The following is a 17,191-nucleotide window of genomic DNA, read 5'->3' as shown; positions in this document are numbered from 1 at the left end:
AGCATAATAACAATGTGATAAAGTATTATCGTGAGCTTAATTACATGCAGCAGTTACGCAGCATGTCAAAGTTTAAACACTAGCAACCTTTGTTTATAGTTCAATACCTGTTTCTTAACCATACTACCCACAGGGAAGACAGATTGGTTTCCAGCAATGAATTTGTAGTCTCAGTCTGAGTCTATATCACGTGCTCCCCTTGGTTACTTTGTTCAGTGGGCAATAAAGAAAATGGCTTCTCTCCTATTTCTATTTTGAAAAGCCAGTGGCAAAGTCACATGCGGACTTAAATGTATCGACTCAGCCTATCTATACAGAATAGGCAAGGCCAAAATATATTTGTCTGGAAGTTCAAGCTCAATAACAAATGCGCGGAGGAAAAATCCCAAGACTAACACTTTCCAAATCCGTGATCAAAAGGTTTGCATAGTTGAGAAGATATTCAGGGACAATAAATAATCCAAGTTGGGGCAGATGCATCAACACTGCAATTTAAGAGGAGCATTATGTTGTTCTTCCTCCTACTAGAAGTGACGCATATCCAAGCTCAGCTAAGGGAGAGCTTTCAAGGACTAGTTTCTCTTGCATTTGCCATACTGAAAGTGCATATTGTGTGCTTGTGCTAGTTTACCAACAATGCAGATCGTCTATATTGTAGATTGCACATATTCGCAGGGGCGACAAGAAAGTCAGTGGATCATTAACGAACAGAAAACTTTTGGCTGTTAGGAGCTATCCTAAAACTCCCCATTGTCAAATCACTTGTACACCATTCAGGTTTGCAGTAACTGCTTGCACAGATACCATGAGGATTCCCTTTTCCAAGAGATTCTCTAAAACAGCAATTCATCCTCTGAGAAATCTGCCCTTTCCTGCTTCACCTAGGGCTTGCTCTAAGGGAACACTTCCTGAGCAACCACGAGACTCTTTTCTGGGTCTTATTTACATTCAGAATCACCTCTGGCCATCAGGCAGATTTTTTACCCAGTCCCTTCAGGCAAACCTATAGACTCGCTAGCTAACAGGCTAGAAGCTTTTCCTTCCTGGCCATGACCAGGCTTCAGAAATCTTTCTTCTTCTTGCTACAAGTTGTCAAAACTGTTAGTAGGTAAACAATTAATCACTTTTTGCTCTCCTTGTGCCCTGGCTAGGGTAGATGCACCTGCTCAGACAGAGCTGCTACACCCTTTTCCAGCCGTACACATTAGCAACTGGAAACTACAAAGACCTTCTGTCTGCTCCACAGACACAGAAAGCTGGAGACCATCTCTCATTCACCAGACACACACACTTAGGATTCATTTCCTCTTGTCCCAGCACACATGCTGTTTACAGGACAACTGCTTGGAGTACCAGGTAGCTCCTCCATAAGGCAATCAATACCCCTAACAGACACAGGCACAATTTCCTTCACTGTTACATTTGACGGTGGGAAAAATTCCACACAGGAACAGGTAAGGGATATGGACACTCATCTTCCACTATCCTTGTTTTCCCAAACTGCTGACTAGACACAGCCATAAGCTCACCAGGCTGCCTAGGCTCATTCAGACTTTCCTCCAAGCACATTGCCACTCCAACAGATAAGCTGCTTCTTTTTCAACTACACTGAGCTACTTCCAGCAAATCACAGTTACCCATTTTAGGTTCACTTTTACAAGCTGTACTAGCTAATAATTCATTACCCATTACAAATTTACCTTTTCTTTCTCAGTTAGGGCTTCCACCTGACCATTTACTTGAATTTTCTTCTGAGAAACATTCTCAGATTTATATTCATCGGTCGCAATTTTTTTGGTTTTCTTAATTAAATTTAATTTTTATCATTTGGCATAATAATTTGCGTGCCGGATCAGCAGGTATTACCCCGAGGTGGGGAATCAATTTGGAATGGTACCTCAGATTTTCTAACAATGCGGCTACATTCTCTCCAAAGCTGAGAGGGATCTGCAGCACGAGGTTCTCCACAGTCTCCGTGCACTGAGGCTGCAGGGAACAATCGGCTGGCTGACACCTAAAGCTCAGGTGGCACTAAGGAGGCATCCCGTATCTGCCAGGGTTAATGGTACAGTATAGCCTTTTAGAGCTTTTCCCGAGCCAAGGGAACGATCCATTCTATTTTTGGATTGGTCGAATTTTGGCTAGTAAAAAGGTGAAACTGCAAATGTTGAACTGTTCAGTTCATTATCTGCGGCGGTTTGCAGCGTGCCACGGCATGCCCAATCCCCTCCATCTGTTCGTGACGCCAAGGGAAGGAAAAGGCTTCTAGCTGTTAGCTAGAAAGTCTATAGTTTGCCTGGAAGGGACTGTGTAAAAATCTGCCTGATGGGCCAGAGGGATTCTGAATGTAAATGAGACCCAGAAAGAGTCTGTGGTTCTCAGGAAAGTGTTCCTTTAGAGCAAGTCTAGGTGAAGCAGGAAGGGCAGAATTCTTCAGAGGGAATGAATTGCTGTTTAGAGATCTCTTGGAAAAGGAATCCTATGGTAATCTGTGCAAGCAGTTTACTGCAACTGAAGGTGTAAAAGTGATTTGATCAAGGGAGTTTTAGTTCCTAACAGCCAAAAGTTTTCTGTCGTTAATGGATCCACTGACTTTCCTTTCGCCCCTGCGAATACATGGCAATCTACATGGTGTCACGAACAGGATGGAGGGGAGTTGGGCCATGCCCGTGGCACGCTGCAAACCGCGCAGATAATGAAACTGAACAGTTCCAACATTTGCAGTTTCACCTTTTGTGCTTGTGCCTAGTTTACCAAGCAATGCAGATCAGTCTATATCAGTGACCTGTCTTCTTCATTCGTTACCATGTCCCTAATCTTTGTATCATAAGCAAAATTTATCAGTGATCATTTTATATTTTCTTCCAGGTCATTGATGATAATATTATAAATACCATTGAGCCAAGAACCAATCTCTACAGGACCCCAGTAAAAACACACCTCCTCAATGATGATTCCCTATTTACAATTACATTTTGAGACTTGTTAGCCAGTTTTTAATTCATGTAATATGTGTCATCTTGATTTTGTATTGTTCTAGTTTCTTAATCAAATTGTTGTGCAGTCAAATGCCTTGCAGATGACCTAACTATATTAGATCAACAGTGTTGCAGGAGCAGCAGTGATCTGTATGTGCTGTATAACTATGCCATGTACAACCTGTATACTCAAAAGGTCTGTTGTACTTCCCCCCACCCCCTTTTGTCTCCGCTTCCTCTCTGAATACCTGTGAAGTGGCTTTCCCCCTGCCCCTCCCTCCTGGAATGCTTGTGGGATGAATGGGCTGGTTGAACAGCTGGAAGATCAGAAGAGCTTCCGGGTAGACAAGTATCCGAGGGGTAGCTGTGTTAGTCTGGATCTGTAAAAAGCAATAAAGAGTCCTGTAGCACCTTAAAGACTAACAGATGTATTGGAGCATAAGCTTTCCTGGGTGAATACCCACTTCATCAGACGCATGTAGACAAGGTGTCTGGGACTCTAATTAAGCAGCACTCACACACCCAATGCTTGGAGACTGCATGGACACTGGCTGAGATGGAGTGTGACCCAACAGATGTGGGCAAGTCATCTCTAGTTGCAGGCCATGAGGAGCAGGTCCTTAAAAGGGGAAGGGGCTATGCGCGCAGGAGTGCACTCACAAGCTTGTACCTCCCGTGAAGGCCCTTCGCCCGGACCGCCTGGCCAGTGGTTCATCGCATTGCATTCCATCATGCCTCAGGAAGACTTACCTTCATCGCACCATCTATCACTGTGCTGTGGGACACTTACCTTGAAGGATCCTGACATCTCCAGTGCCGTGCCTGTCCTGGGAGCGTGAGTATGCAAATATGAGTGTAACCCCCCTGCTTCTTTTGAGCTTAGCTATCAATATAATAAACATGCTGCTTTCTGCCAAACTCTGGTGGGTCATTAATCCTCCCTAAGCTTACTAGCTGGCCCAAATTCTGGTAACAAACACTACTACCTTTATCAACTAAAGTTATAATATCAGGAAACAGGTAAGTTAGTTTTACAAGATCTATTTTCCATAAACCTCTGTTGATTGGCATTCGTTATATTACCTTCCTTTAATTCTTGATTAACCAAGTCCAGGATCAGCTGCTATGTTGTTTTGCTGAAGATTGAGAGTACGCTGACAGACCTGTAATTATTCAGATCATTTTGTTTACGCTTTTTAAATATTGGCACAACATTAGCTTTCTTCGTGTCTTCTGCAACTTCCCTGGTTGTCCAAGACTTAATGAAAAAAAATTTGCATTAGTGGTCCAGGAAGCTCCTCAGCTAGCTCTTTTAAAGCTCTTGGATGCAAGATATTCAGATCTGCTGATTTAAAGATCTCTAGCTTTACTAGCTGCTGTTTAAAATTTTCTTTAGTTACTGTTGGAATGTAAAGTATTTCATCATCAGCTTATAAACATGAGTATTTCATCTGGCTTTTCCCCACATACAGAACAGAGATATTTATTAAACACTTGTACTTTTTCTGTATTACTATGGATAATTCTATCATTTACATCTAGTAATGGACCAGTATCATTGTTAAGTATTGTTTTGTTCCTGATGTACTTACAAAAACAACCCTCCTTCTTATTGTCTTCTCTGCTGGCCATAGATTCTCCTTGGGTTCTTTTGTGTCCTTTATTAATGGGTTGCAGCTTCTAGTTTCTTAGTTATATTTATTTGAATCAACTTTCCCTAGGTTGTTTTTTTAACCAGTGTAGCTTTCTTTCTCTGTCAAATTGTGGCATCTCAGAAAATATTCTTAGAAAGAATTTAAACAGAAAAATATGAATGATGATTGGAACTTTCTCCCAGCTGATTTGGCTCAATTATTAAAATTAGCTTTGTGAAACTGGTTTTTTTAAAGCACCAACTATATATATAGCTTGTTGAGATTTTGTTCTGTTTGTACATAATAAATATAACCGTGTCATAGTCATTTCCATCTAAGTAACCATCAGCTTTTAATTCTGTTATCAGTTATCTTTCTCTGTCAAGATGGGGGCTAATATAGAATTATCCCAGTTGGAAGCAACACTTTTTGAGTTAGAAAACTGTCATCTATCACTTTTAGAAATTCCATAGACATTTTAGTACTGACAGCATGAGACCTCAGGCATATATCACTCACACTGAACTCCCTCATGATAATACAAGTTTTTTTCCTCCCATCCCAGTATAATATAGATAGGCGGTTAAGAAGCTGAGCCTCTTGTTCTTAGTGTGATTTGGTGGTCTGTAGCAGACACCAACTAGTACCCCGCCTTGTCCTTTATCTGTTAGAACATTGATCCAGAAGCATTCAGGAGGTGTCAGTGACTTAGAAACACGTAATGCCATTTTTTGACAGAGTGCCACCCCTTTTGCCTACTCAACCCTTCCTAAATAGCTTAGAACAAGTGATTTTAACATTCCAGTCATGCCAATCTTCCCACCGCAGTTCAGTAATACCAACTAAGTCCAGTTTATGCTCATAAAATTCCTCTTGCTTATTATCCAGGCTCCTAACATTAGTGTATAGACAGGTGACTGTGGGCCTGGTGGTGAAAAAACTCTGCCTAAGGGGGCCAGGGCAAAATGGTTCAAGTTGACTTGGAACCCCTCACTCTGCCTAGGGAGCCTGGAGCTGGCCAGAGCAGCTCAGAAATTGGAGCAATCCAGCCAGGAACTTAAAGTTGCTCCTGCTTGATAAAATCCCTGGGAGTGAATCTGTCGTATGGCACAGCTGCCCCTACAGGCTCGGAGGTACAGTCAGACTCACTGATGCAACCAAGGCCAGCAGGGCAATATAACTAGATGTAGTCCCACAGAGTTTTTAATTGGCTGGTAAACTTCGTTGAGTGCTTCAGGAGCTTTTAGTCAAAAATCGTTATGTGAATGTCAGTCATTATCGTTATCACTAACTTTCAGAGCCCTGGGAAAATGCCATCAAAGGGCGTGGGGGTTTAAGCTTTGGCATGACGACAGCGTAAGCAGAGTCTGTATGAGCTTTCTGCTGACATCTAGTGGTGAGCTGTGGAAGATGACTTCATGAGCTGATCTTGTTTGCATGGGCACACCCTCCCTGCCTAGATGCCCAGCATGATGGGATTGCTTCCCCAAATGATCTCTTTTGGCTGGTGTTGGATCCCCAGTCTTCTTGTTATTGGGGCAGGAGCAATAAAGTGGTGTAATCCTTGTTGTGTGAATCGAGGGTAGCAGAACTGTACCTGATATACGCTGATGGAGGGACTCACCCTCACCTAAATAGCACTCACTAGGCAGGGGAGGGGACATTGGTGCCAAACCTTGGAGGTGAGGTATGGATTTGTATTTTGTGGTGTGGGTCTTGTTTAAAGGCTGTAGATACTATTGACATTTATTCTCTTCACTGTGTAATAGAGCTAATTTAGATTCAACTGAGAGTCTCATTACACATTGCAGAACTAAAATCACTGATATCTAGCTCTAAGTATTAGACCTGCTTTGGGACAGTGTCTCCCTGACTAACAGCCAAAATCAATGAGAGCTCTGTTAAGAGGTAGGTCCTGAAGACATATCAGTGAGCAGGGTGGCTGGAGGAGAGGCAAGGTGATTAGCTGGCAGGGTGGCTGGCAGAGAGGTCCAGCAAGCGAGTGCCTGAGCAGCAGAGTGAGTAAGGTGCCTCCTTATCCTCCTCCCTTCACAGAGGTGAACTCTGCAGATGCACCTCTCAATTCTGGATCTGCACTGACACAGGACAGCAACTGTGAATGGGGTACAGAGAAGGGATGGGTGCATTAAAGGGATTTTTGGGTTGCTGACTTAGAACCTGAGGGTAAAAGGAACACTGCCCACTTAGTTGGAGTGAGTCTTTTGCTCATGGTTTTTATGTTATTGACCTCGTTTACTGTGTTTTCCGCAAATTAATGCCAAGTTACATTCCCTCCTTTATTAATTTTTTTTTTGCTACACTCAGCTTGTGCTTCCAAGAGGGGAAGTATTGCTCTCAGAGGCTCCAGGGGGAGGTGTGTAATTGTCCCAGGTCACTGGGTGGGGGCTTTACGTTGGTTTTGTTGTGTATTGTTTTTGTAACCCTTCTGCCCATATGAGATGGCAGCAACAAGGGCCGGGTTCAGTATCCAGGGGTTCCGTTTCAGTAACACAATGCATAACCGGCTCGACCCCCACCCAGTGACCTGGGACCACTTACATACCATACCCCCTGGGCGCCTCTAGGAGGCAATACTTTCCCCTCTCACAGCATGGAGTCTGAGTGTAACAAAATCTTTTTAATAAAGAAAGGAATTAATGCGGCATCCCATGAGAAACACCACAAAACAGGGTTATAACACAAACCATAAACAAAACCCACCTCCCAGTATGTTTGGCAATGTCATTTCCCCTTAGGTCTTAAGTCCAATCCCCCAAAGTTCCAAGAACCCAAAATCTCTGGTCAGTGCCACCCCAGTTTATCTGTTAGAGGTTTTACCCCCCACAAGCCTGGTGGAAATTGTCAGGGGAGTCACACAGGGTGTTAAGGGGCACCTTACATGGGCCAGGCCACTGCTCCACGAAGTTCTGTTGCAGCCTTCACCACAACCAGCTCCACCACCACCAGCTGCGCTGCTCCTTGAAAACTGCTTCACTTGCTCACTGTTCCATGGGCTGCTCCAACTGCTTGCCCTGCCCTCCACTTAACGATTAGGTCTTCAGACTCCCCCACTAGTTAACACAGCACTCAGTTCAGCTTTAGGGGAGCCCTGGTGCACCATTGATCTCAACATGATTCAGCTCAGCAGCTCTGGATGGACTCCTAATGGAATCAAATTAGCTCTACTCTTAACAGTTGAGAGAGGAGGTGGTGCAATTGTGTTGTTCCAGGCTCTCAAAAGGGCTATACCAACATGTACACACTAATCCCAACCTCTCTCAATTCATAGGGTTTTGGAACCCCTATCCCATGTTTAGCAAGTACCAACCCAACTGAGTTGAAATATTGTCTGTCACAAAGCAGTCCCACAGCTCCCCATTCACACAATCAGGGTGACAAACTTTTTTTCCTCCTGCCCCAATAACAAAGAAATTGGGGATCCCAGAGCTGTTAAAATCACCATCCCAAGCTGCTGTGGGTTTATGCTAAGTGTGAGGTGGATGCCAATGCAATTCTTTCCACACCCGTTGAAATTTTTGAGATTCTTTCCACACTCCCTACAATTCACCACCAGATGTCAGGGTAGCGCTCAAGCTGACTCTGCTTACAGTTGAAAAGGAACCCCTAGCTACTGAACCTGCCCCTTGTTGCTCCCAGCTCTGACTGTCAGAAGGGTTACAACAAAATAAGATTGTTTTAGTTCTCAGTAGATAATGAGTCCAAACCACAAAGTTTGGAGCTGAATTTCTCAATGACTTGAATTGTTCAGATCACAGGCTTTGGTTCAGGTCATTATAGGCCAGCTGGGTTCCAGATCAGAACTTTGCCAAGGGCTGGGGATGTTGAGATATGGAATTTGGATGCAGTCCCATTTCAGGTTGTCAGTAAAGCTACAAGACCAAATTTTCTCAGTTACGCTATAACTGATGCATTGGCTCCAGTGCAATGGCATCAGTGTTAAGAGGTTAGGCCATACCATTTATTTACGGATTACATATTAAATACAAGTAAATAAATACTGACTTGAAAACAGACTGTCCCCAATAGACTGTTGTATATTTTCACCTGAACAGTCTGAACAGCTAAAGACAGCTCACTGTGTAATGAAAGAGACTATGCACACTTTCCCCCCATTGATGGTTTTTTTAATGAGAAGCGTTGCCAAGCAACAAAACAAAAGGTTCATGCAATCAGTTTACTTCCACAAATAGCAGATTAATGATGAGTTCCCATCTTAGAGGTACAAAGTAACTTGTATTCTAACAGCAGGTTTTTGAGGGCTAGTAACAGATGCAAAATCTGCTCTGACTGGATGGATTATTTCAATACAACAGGAAATGATAGTGGGGTAAAAAGCTATGCAACAGCCAATTGAAAAGGAAATTTGTTTCTCTTCTCCAAAAATATTACTTTTAGTTTCCCATTTTTGACCCGGAGCAGTTAACTAAAGTTTGTGGCCCTGCAGATTGATTCCATTAGGAGGATAAATTGATGATGAAGTCAGCCGTCTTTGATGCAACCCTGTTTATTTTTAGAGTGTACAAAGTCCTCTTTCCCTGAACACAGGAGGGATCAAACAGAAAATAGTTACTTTGCTTACAGCATCAAAACCTTTTGCGCACAACTCCAAGCCTCTTCCAGCCAACATTCTGCCTAAAAACTCTACCATTTAGCTTTTTCTCAAGGTCATGCTACTAATGCTTCTGTTGCTACATCTGATACTTTCTTCTCTGTCTTTTCTACTGTTTCTCTCACTAAACAATAGCCAGCAAAGTCACTCTGCTCACATGTGCCTTTGGTTTAGGTGGTGACAATGTGCCTCTGTTTGGGATGGAGAATGCTACCCAGCTACATAAAGGAGCGTCTTACAACAATCTGAAATGTAGGGCAGCAGGTACAACACTACTGGAATGGATGGGGTTTGAAAGTGGGGCATGTAAAACAGACTCTTAAGGAGCTGACAGGTATAATTAAACTAACCTGCCTAGTGTGCTGCAGCAGTAAAGAAAGCTGTATGGGTGCACACATAAAGGGAGAATAAAGTCATATGGATAGTCTTAGTGACATGATATTTACCTAATATTAAGCTCCCTCATCTGGCATGCACTGTTGTTTTTTTGGTTACTGTTACCTGAGTTAATGAGAGCCAGAGGGATGATATGGTCAAGGTTCAAAGAATGGCAACGACAATGGTTACTATTAGAATATTTAGATTGGCTGGCCTTTTTGACAGTGCAACACTCATGTACCAACTCCCTTGTCCCAATTTTGTATAAATAATTAGTCAGTGGAAGGGGAACTTGTACTTGGCTCTCCCACATCCCAGTTGAATGCCCTTACCAGAGGACTATGGAGTCCAGCTTGTGTTTTCTGTGGCCTAATGATTTATATTTACGCAAAGGAGAACAGATTCAACAGGAGAGACCCTACACCCAAATATCCTGTAGCCCTGTTGTTAAGGAACTCACCTGAGACCTGGGGTCAAATCCCTACTCCACATCAGGCAGAAGAGGGATCTGACCCCAGGTCTAGCACAGCCCAGTAAGTACTCTGATCACTGGGCTAACAGCAGGCATAGTCTCACATTTTTTGAGAAAGGGCTTAGATACCTACCTCCAGCAGAGGGCTCACAGCCGTGAGTTCTGAACAGAGAGAGGTACCCCCAGCAGCCCTGAGTTAGAGGCCTAACTCTCTTTGAGGGAAGGGGTATAGACCACACCCCTTGCCTCAGCATTTCCTGTTGGCTAGTTTAGGTGACTCCCAACTCAGCTTGCTGGCTTCTGCGAATCTCACTCTTAGATATTTACTCAGGAGTGTGGATGTTATGGTATAATTCCCCACCCTGAACCTTAGCATCCAAGAGATGGGGTACCAGCATGCATTTCTCTAAGCTCAATTACCAGCTTAGAACCTGTAGCGCTGCCACCAACCAGGAATTCCAGTGCCTGGTACACTCTGGTCCCCCCAAAACCTTGCCCGGGGAACCCCAAGACCCAGGTCCTCTGGATCTTAACACAAGAAAGTAAACCCTTTCCCCCACCATTGCCTCTCCCAGCTTCCCCTCCCGGGTTACCCTGGAAGATCACTGTGATTCAAACTTCTTGAATCACAAAACAGGACATTCACCTTCCTCCCTCCTTCTCTTTCCCTTTCCCAGACTCTCCCTGGGAGAGAAAGTAATCCTGGCACAGAGAGAAAAATTAACTTTCTCTCCCCTTCCCTCCTTTCTCCCCACCAATTCCCTGGTGGATCCAGACCCAGTCCCCTGGGTCTCACCAGAATAAAAAAACAAACAATCAGGTTCTTAAACAGAAAAAGCTTTTAATTAAAGAGAGAAAACAGTAAAAATATCTTTGTAAATTTAAGATGGATTAGGTACAGGGTTTTTCAGCTATGACACTGGGAATACCCTCCAGCCTAAGTATACAAGTACAAATTAAAATCCTTTCAGCAAAATACAAATTTGAACTCCTTCCAGCCAAATGCACATTTGCAAATAAAGAAAACAAACATAAGCCTAACTTGCCTTAGCTACCTAGTACTTACTATTTTAAACTTATAAGAACCTGTATCGGAGAGATTGGAGAGAAACCTGGTTGCACGTCTGGTCACTCTTAGAAACCAGAGAGAACAACAACCAAAAACTAACAGCACAGACAGAAACTTCCCTCCCTCAAGATTTGAAAGTATTCTGTCCCCTGATTGGTCCTCTGGTCAGGTGACAGCCAGGCTTACTGAACTTGTTAACCCTTCTGTTCTATTAACTCCTACTATCTGTTTATGACAGTGGATTGCACTAGGTGGCAGGAGCTAGGCATTGCAACATGAGTTTAAATCCCCTGTGTGGATCTAGCCCACGGGTGGCCAATCTGAGCCTGAGAAGGAGCCAGAATTGACCAATGTATATTGTTTAAGAGCCACAGTAATATATCAGCAGTCCCTCATCAGCTCCCTCCCCACCCACCTCCCAATACCTCTTACCCATCAGCAGCTTTGCCGATCAACGCCTTCCTCTCCCTCCCTGCACCACCTGATCAGCTGTTCCATGGTGCGCAGGAAGCTCGGGGGGAGGAGCGAGGGCAGGGCAGGCTCAGGGTCTGTCACAGAGCCAGAGGTTGAGCACCGAGCATCCCTGGCACATTGAAAAGTTGGTGTCTGTAGCTCCAGTCCCAGAGTTGGTGCCTATACAAGGAGCCGCATATTAACTTCTGAAGAGCCACATGCGGCTCTGGAGCCACAGGTTGGCCACCCCGATCTAGCCCAAAGGGACAGCTTTGAACTGCCCTCTCTCTCTTTCTTTCAAAGTGTCAAGCTGCCCATTCACCAATAATCTGTGGACTCTCAGCAACTTTTAATCCATTTTATGCCCAATCCTGCAGAACTTTAGTAGACAGAACTTCCATGAATTCACTGGCATTACTGGCATGAGTAAAGTGAGCAGGATTTTCTTAGAGGTATAGTATGTTAGCCAATACATATGTTAGGCACAGTATACCCACATTAATGGATATTATGTGCATGGTAGTAATATGATGTGTGTGTGTGTTGGGACATTATATTAACTGGACGCAAGCAAACAATATGCATTTTAATACAGTTAAATGTAATGTATACATCTAGGAACAAAGAATGTAGGCCATACTTACAGAACGGGAGACTCTATCCTGGGAAGTAGTGATCTAGAATGAGATTTGGGGGCTATGGTGGACAATCAGCAGAACAGTAGTTCTTTTAGCTAGTGTCACATTGGGAGCTTATGCAATCCTGGGATGTGTGAACAGGGAAATGTCAAGTAGGAGTCGAGAAGTTACGTTACCTCTGTATTGGCACTGATGCAACTGCTGCTGAAATACTGTGTATAATCCTGGTGCTCACAATTCCAGACAAATGTTGATTGATTGGAGAGGATTCAGAGATGAGCCATGAAAATGATTAAAGGATTAGAAAGCTTATTTTATAATGACAGACTCAAGGAGCTCAATCGATTTGGTTTAACAAAAAGAAGGTTAAAGCCTGGCTTGATTACAGGCTATAAGTACCTACATAGGGAACAAATATTTAATTTGAGTTCTGCAATCTAGCAGAGAATGATATAGCACAATCCAATGGCTGGAAGTTGACGCTAAACAAATTCAGACTAGAAATAAGGCATGGATTGTTAATTGTGAGTGTATTTAACCATTGACTTCATCTGAAGGTCATGGAGAAAAATTCTGTGGCTGGATTTAGTGGTAGTAATAATGAACCTACATTGGATGAAAGATGCTAGATCAGATCGTTCCTGAAGTCTTTACAAGCTTTATTAAATGACTGAATAAAATGATATCTTGCATTATTGCAGTATTGCAATAACGCAACCCAAACTTTCAAGAAATGCAAAAGTTGAAGCTCCCACAAAAACATTAACTTGCCCTTGCTGCATATCCTGTGTTAAGTCATGGCATACATTGAGCAATATACACAGTAATATATTGGTAGGGCAGAAGGAATACACCTGTGCCTAAGGCACAGAATTGGAAGTATGGAGACATCGTGGGTTCTAACTTCTAATCCTATGTCTGCCCCAGGCTTCCTGTGTGACCATGGGCAGCCATGAAAGCCGAAAGTGCTGACTGATTTTGGGCATCAATCTGGAACGCTTTGGGCCTGGTTTTCAGAAGTACTGAGCACCCATAGTTTAAGGTGAAATCAATGGAAATAAGGGCGTGTATGAGCACTTCATGATCCTTAACATACTTATCCCGACAACAGCCCTGTGCGGCAGGGAAGTGCTATTATCTCCATTTCCCTGATGGGAAATTGAGGCACAGACAGACCAAGTGACTTGCCCAAGCTCACACAGGAAGTCTGTGGCAGAGTATAGGAAACTCCCACAACAAACCCAAATTCTTCATTGTCAGTTTTCATCTCTATTCTGAGTGATCCATTTGTCTGCAGCAGTTGTTCTCAACTTTCCAGACTACCATACCCCTTTCAGAAGTCCGGTTTGTCTGAGTACCCTAAGATTCACCTCATTTTAAAACTCCAGCTTTGGCTTTCTGCCCTGGGTCCCAGCAAGTCACCCACAGTTTGAGAACTCCTAATATACTATATGGAACAGTATAATCATGTCATTGTGTTATGAAATTTTAGTTTGTACTGACTTGTCTACTGCTTTTTATGTAGCTTGTTGGCTACATAAAAAGGCAAATATCTTGTAGGCAAATATCTATATGAGTTGATGTACCCCTGGAAGACCTCTGTGTACCCCGAGGGGTACACATAAACCTGGTTGGGAACCACTGGTCTGCAGGGTGGCCCAGATCTGTGGACCTTATTACTCAAAGGAAATTTTTAGATAAACATGGATAAATATTCTTATTCTTCACACAGCTCCAGCACAATGGGATTTTCATAGCATTGTTCCTCAAGTGTGGGAAGCAGAATCATCCTTTAAATGTGGACATTCCAAATGAGGTATGTTTTATTATGGTACGTGTAACCCTTCTGCCAGGTGGAGCCGGCAGGAAGCAGGACTGGGTTCAATATCTGGGGGTTCTTTTTCAACAATATAATACAGGACCAGCTCAAGCCCCCACCTAGTAACCTGGGAAAATTACACACCACCCCTGGGTGCCTCTGAGAGGCAATACTTCCCCCACTCGCAAGCACAAAGTCTGAGTGTAGAAAAGAAACTTTTAATGAAAGGAGGGAAGTCACACAATATTAATTAGGAAAAATGCCACAAGCAGGATTCATAATCATAAAACTATGAGAAGGATACCCACCTCAGTGTGCGTGGGGCAGTGTCTTCTTCCTCACGTTCTTGAGTTCTGCAACCAAAAGTTCCTTTTCTGTGCCCCTCTCTGCTCCCTCACCATACCCCACTCACAGTGGTTGTTCTTGGTCAGTGAGGACCCAGAGTTCAGAGGTGCATGTGTGTGAGTTCACCTTCCTCCCAGGGAAGAAGGCGCCATCTGAGCACTGAGCTGCGGTTCCTCGCTGCCTGGCCATCCCACCAGTCCTGGTTCCTCTCTGCTGGCTGCCTCACCAGCCACAGTTCCTCAGTGCCTGGCCGCCTCATCAGCCATGGTTCCTCTCCACCAGCTGCGGTTCCTCACCAGCTGCTTGTTGCCTCGTCAGTCACTCATTCACTGGATGACTATCAGTTACCTTCTGCTGCCTCTCTGTTGTAACCTCTGCACATCAGTCTCTTAGGGTTTGGCTACACTTGCAGGTGTGCAGCGCTGGGAGTTAAAGCTGTCTTCGTACAGCTGTGTAGGGAAAGCGCTGGAGTGTGGCCACACTGACAGCTACCAACGCTGCAGTGTGGCCACATTTGCAGCGGTGTTGGGAGTAGTGCATTATGGGCAGCTATCCCACAGAGCACCTCATCCCATTCTGGCGCCATTTTGGCACCGTGGGTTGTGGGAAGGGGACAGAGGGTACAGGTCATTCTGCTTCCTGTTCTAACGCCCCGTGATGCATCGCTTCATATCCCAGCAATCCCTGTTTTTCCGTCCACATTTGGCACCATCTTGACTCTCTCAACGGTTTCTGTGCAGCACGATTTCTGTGGGAAATGGAGCCCGAACTGCTGAGGAGTATCCTGACGAGTCTCACTAGCACATCACGTTTGGCAGTTGAGCTATTCCTTAAGATCCAAAGTGATGAGGAGTCTGACGATGATAGCGAGTCGCCTGACGCATATGACACTAAATTGCTTCTGGCAATCTCGGAAATGCTCAGCACCGTGGAACGCTGCTTTTGGGCTCGGGAAAAAGCATGAGGTGGGATCACATCGTCATGGAAGTCTGGGATGACGAGCAGTGGCTGCAGAACTCTCGGATGAGAAACCACTTTCATGGGACTGTGTGCTGAGCTCGCCCCACCCTGCAGCGCAATGACACGAGATTGAGAGCTGCCTTGACGGTGGAAAGCCTCCTAGAGCCTCCCCTGAGATAGTGCTTGGGGTGTGCTACAGACCACCGGGATCTGATTTGGATATGGATAGAGACCTCTTTAATGTTTTTAATGAAGTAAACACTAAGGGAAATGTGTGATCATGGGAGACTTCAACTTCCCAGATATAGACTGGAGGACAAGCTTTTGCAAGAATAATAGGGCTCAGATTTTTCTGGATGTGATAGCAGATGGATTGCTTCAAGCAGTTGAAGAACAAACAAGAGAGGGATGCCATTTAGATTTGGTTTTGGTGAGCAGTGAGGACCTCATAGAAGAAATGGTTGTAGGGGACAACCTTGGTTCAAGTGATCATGAGCTAATTCAGTTCAAACTAGATGGAAGGATAAACAAAAATAGATCTGTCAGCCTGGGATATGAGTAGGTATCTGCTGAGGGGAGAGGGGACTGTTACAGAGGAGTCAGCATAAGGACAGAGCTGGCCCTGAAGGCCCCTTATGCACTGTCCAGACTCAGCAGTGTCCATGCTGTGTCTGATGCCCTCCATTTGTACCCTGCGGGGAAGTGAAAGGGGACGAGGTGTGGACTCTAGGGATTCAGGCACTATCTTCCATCTGGTGCTCTGCCCTTCTGCCATTACTCACCTCCCAGAGATGGGGAAGTGGGAGTTGCTTGCCCCAGAGCCATGTCCTTTCCATTCCTGCTCGCCTTCTTTCCTGCCTGGAGAAAGAGGACAGAGATGACCCCTCCCAGCCTGGGCTGTTTCTTACCGAGCAGAGCCAGCATCTTCAATCCTGCCTGCCCCTTTGCTGCCTGGGAAAGGGGGACAGCTGTGATACCTCAGAGTGGGCCAGGAGGGAAACAGCTCTCTGCCCTTAGAGCCACCTAAGCTTCCCAACAAGAGACACTCACCAAGGGTTGAAGCAGGAGATACAATTCTTTCCTGGTCCTCTAGCGGTCCTTGGCCTGACTCTCTCCCTGAAGCCTGCCGAGGCAGCAGCCACTGCAAATGCCTATGCAGAGGAAGCGGAGCACGGCGTGAGTATGAGGAGGGGGGAAGAGATGATCTCCTGGAAAGGTAGACGTAGTCCTGGGACACAGCTGGGAATCAGAGGGACATGGTTAGTTGGAATGTTTGTCAAAACACCTGCCCGCAGTACTTAAGTGTGTTTGCCAAGCGTTCTTGCCCTCTTCCCTGATTATGGTTGTGGTTAGGGGAAAGGTTCCTGTTTAAATAGGAAAGTGCATGAATAGGTTTCCCGTTCCCTCTCCTCTCCCCTTTGAGTACATGGGCCCCACTCCATAGGTTTACCACAGGTGAAGAGGAAACCTTTGTGGGAGGCTCCTGTTAAAATATTAGTAACACATCTCTGACAGTGCATGGTTGTTTCAGGGGCTCATTTTGTCTCCTGCCTCATGGCAGCAGAGGGTGCCCAGGCAGTGGAAATGGTATGGCTCTACTGTGAAAGCACAGGAGGTTTTTGGGGGAATCACAACAAGAACACCCCTCCACTCCCCCATGGGACCTCCCATGGAGTATTCACATGGTGAAGCAGGGGTTACATGGATTTGCTGGTCCTCCCTCCTGCAGGGTTATTGGGGGGTGTGGAGGAGGGGCACATAAAGGTCAATAGAAGCTAATCAAACCAGACCGTATATGAAGGAGTTAACTACCTC

At 44.8% G+C, this 17,191-nt stretch overlaps 1 long non-coding RNA gene across 1 annotated transcript; it reads left to right on the top strand.

The window, feature by feature from the left end:
- The first annotated feature begins 2,817 nt into the window (after window positions 1-2,817).
- On the top strand, window positions 2,818-15,342 carry LOC142047790 (uncharacterized). Its single transcript, XR_012657040.1, has 3 exons — window positions 2,818-3,813; window positions 13,985-14,068; window positions 15,157-15,342. It is a non-coding gene; the product is annotated as an uncharacterized LOC142047790 (long non-coding RNA).
- The last annotated feature ends 1,849 nt before the right edge of the window (window positions 15,343-17,191 follow it).

This window comes from Chelonoidis abingdonii, chromosome 1, assembly GCF_003597395.2.
Source record: "Chelonoidis abingdonii isolate Lonesome George chromosome 1, CheloAbing_2.0, whole genome shotgun sequence".
Classification (NCBI taxonomy): Eukaryota; Metazoa; Chordata; order Testudines; family Testudinidae; genus Chelonoidis; species Chelonoidis abingdonii.
The sequence above is the reverse complement of the archived record's forward strand: the minus strand, read 5'-3'. Positions and strand labels throughout refer to the sequence as shown.